The sequence below is a fragment of the Bubalus kerabau genome, chromosome 19, assembly GCF_029407905.1.
Source record: "Bubalus kerabau isolate K-KA32 ecotype Philippines breed swamp buffalo chromosome 19, PCC_UOA_SB_1v2, whole genome shotgun sequence".
Classification (NCBI taxonomy): domain Eukaryota; kingdom Metazoa; phylum Chordata; class Mammalia; order Artiodactyla; family Bovidae; genus Bubalus; species Bubalus kerabau.
The window spans coordinates 49558935-49562496 of record NC_073642.1 but is presented as its reverse complement, the minus strand read 5'-3'; positions in this window follow the sequence as shown (position 1 = coordinate 49562496).

Genomic DNA, 3562 nt, shown 5'->3' with positions numbered 1-3562 from the left:
AGTTCAACTCTCACATCCATACATGACCACTGGAAAAACCATAGCCTTGACTAGACGGACCTTTGTTGGCAAAGTAATGTCTCTGCTTTTTTAATATGCTATCTAGGTTGGTCGTAACTTTCCTTCCAAGGAGTCTTTTAATTTCATGGCTGCAATCACCATCTGCAGGGATTTTGGAGCCCCCCAAAAATAAAGTCAGCCACTGTTTCTCCATGTATTTGCCATAAAGTGATGAGACCAGATGCCATGATCTTAGTTTTCTGAATGTTGAGCTTTAAGCCAACTTTTTCACTCTCCTCTTTCACTTTCATCAAGAGGCTTTTTAGTTCCTCTTCACTGTCTCAATGTAATAATCAGAAAATTACACACATATTATAACTCAGAGGTAGCCATAGCAATTGTATAGACTGTAGACCAATAAAAATTGTTTCAAGCTGGAGTATTTTATCACTGATATTATTTGGAATTGCTGGCATATGGCAATAAAACTCAAACCAAGTGCTCTGACTTTGTTACACTGCTGTCCTTGGAAACAAGGTTATTTTCTCATGAGTTATATAAGAAATTTCAATGAAAATTATAAAATATTTAGAATTGAACAATAAAAGTACTCTTTCAAAACTTGTGGTATGGAAAAAAAGATTATTAGAGGGATATATTGTTTTAAAGGCAACTGGAGAAAAAAGATTGAAAATAAATGAACTTTGTATTCAACTCAATGAAAATGAACAACAAATACATCTAAGGAAAGAAGGAGAAAGGAAATAAAGGTAAAATAAGAATTTTAATGAGATAGAAAATAAATGGAGGCGATGCTTCATAAAACCAAAAAGATAATAAGCGTTGAAAGTCTTAAATGCATTTCAAAAGCAAAGAAGGAAATTGATTATCGGCTCATCTTCTGAATAGTTTTTTAATGGAAATCTTAAATTAACAATTATTCAAATTTTTTGGTCCAGGCCAATTAAAAAGCATAATTGTTTAGTTGTATAATTACCAAGGCATCTAAAATTTATTCTCTAATGAATTTCAGGGAAAACTTGATGTTAAAATCATATACTTAACTCCTTATGAACATAGAAGTACTTATGAAGTTGAGAAATTATAGTTAAAGGAGTCCATTGAGATCATTAAATCCTATTTCCTTACCCAGTTCAAGAATTCCCTCACAATATCCCTGATGGTTGATTGACCTCTGTAGATCACTTGCAGTGACAGTTAAGACAGGAGAGCGTAGATTGCTGAACCCTACAAGTGACTTACACTTTTAAAGAAAAGATAGTGAACTGGGAAGGATTAATATGTGACATACTAAAAAGAAGCCTTGACCAGAATTTGATGGCGAACATTTAAATCTGTTTTACACAACACATTCTGAGGACTATAACCATTGACCTACAAAGCCATCTGGCCCTCTGATATTGTCATTAAATGAGAGTGGGGCAGCCCGTAATGCAGGAAGTCTGTGCTACTTCAGAAATACACTTTCCAAGCAGGACATCATGTATCTACTTCCCAGCAGAGCCCTGTAATCAGAGTACACTTCTAGGTAGAGAGAAGGGCATGAAAAGCCAGGGGGTGCGAATCTGTTTCCTAGGGAAAATGTGGCCTGAGCTGCTGCTGGGAAGAATTCTATTTTCTGATCTGTGTCAGGATCTTGCTCAGCTGCCTTAACAGGGTGAAGCAGCCACAGAAGGATGCTATATGTACATTTAAACTTGTCTGAGGACTGCACTGTTTGTTTTAGCAAAACAGGGAAATCCATAAAACCAACAATTTCTGGAAGGGTTAGACATTTTTCTAAGGATAACAAATGTGTAGATTACTTAGGAGTTACAGTAAAGACATCATTTGAAGTGATAAGCGTTCTGATTGAAGAACCTCTAATGAGTGAGGATCACATTTCACTGGATTTTACTGGTTTAGGGCTGATAGTTCTGCCGTGAAGGCAATTTAAAAATAATCTGCAGAAAATTAATCTTCATAAAATCCTTGTGAGATGTTGACAGGTCAAGTTATTTGCGTGTTTGAAAACATCTGGGAAGAAAAACTCAATGGAGATGAGAGAATCATAGCACAGTGCTTCTCAAGCTTGACTAGGCATAGGAATCACCTGGTGATGATAAAATGCAGACTTTGACTAAGTGCTAACAAGGTAAGTGAGGAGTACAGAGTCAGACACAGTCCTCCTCTGCTGAGCCCAGGTTATTCCATCCTGTCTGATCTCTTGAAATGTATCATTCTAAAATTCTATTTTTAATGAGATCATTAAGCCAACTGATTTATCAAATATCCCTTTTCAGCAAGTAAGTATTTCTATTACAAAGGTTATTAAGTTACTGAAATATTAATGGGAGTACAGTATCATGTACCTGAAGAGAATGTGTTCATTGAATCTTGGGTTTTGGTAATACCCGGAATCAGCTTCTATATTTGGATAAAGATGTTGAGAAAATAAGATTCTGAGTAATAGACTTAGGAATAGCTTTAATTACTTTAGGGAAGATGCATCCCATTTTTTAGGACTGTGCAAGTGAAGGCATGTTATGAAATGTTCTTCACTAGGTATATTTCAACATTCAGAAAACTAAGATCATGGCATCTGGTCCCATCACTTCTTGGGAAATAGATGGGGAAACAGTGGCAGACTTTATTTTGGGGGGCTCCAAAATCACTGCAGATGGTGATTGCAGCCACGAAATTAAAAGCCACTTACTCCTTGGAAGGAAAGTTATGACCAACCTAGATAGCATATTCAAAAGCAGGGACATTACTTTGCCAACAAAGGTCCGTCTAGTCAAGGCTATGGTTTTCCAGTAGTCATGTATGGATGTGAGAGTTGAACTGTGAAGAAAGCTGAGCCCCAAAGAATTGATGCTTTTGAACTGTGGTGTTGGAGAAGACTCCTGAGAGTCCCTTGGACTGCAAGGAAATCCAACCAGTCCATTCTAAAGGAGATCAGTCCTGGGTGTTCTTTGGAAGGAATGATGCTAAAGCTGAAACTCCAGTACTTTGGCCACCTCATGCGAAGAGTTGACTCATTGGAAAAGACTCTGATGCTGGGAGAGATTGGGGGCAGGAGGAGAAGGGGATGACAGAGGATGAGATGGCTGGATGGCATCACTGACTCAAAGGACGTGAGTCTCAGTGAACTCCGGGAGTTGGTGATGGACAGGGAGGCCTGGCGTGCTGCGATTCATGGGGTCGCAAAGAGTCAGACATAACTGAACTGCACTGAACTGAGGTATATTTATTAGTTGCTTAGACAACCATTATGGGTTAGATAGACATGGATATCCAGTGGCTCAGATGATAACCTGCCTGCAATGTGGGAGACCTGGGTTCAATTTCTGGGTCAGGAAGATACCCTGGAGAAGGGAATGGCAACCCACACCAGTATTCTTGCCTGGGAAATCCCATGGACAGACAACCTGGCAGGCTATAGTCTGTGGGGTCACAAAGAGTCAGACATGACTGAGCAGTTAACACACTAGACAACCATTATGGGTTAGACAGATGTGGATATTCATGGAATTAGAAAAATAAACTCAACAGTCTGAGC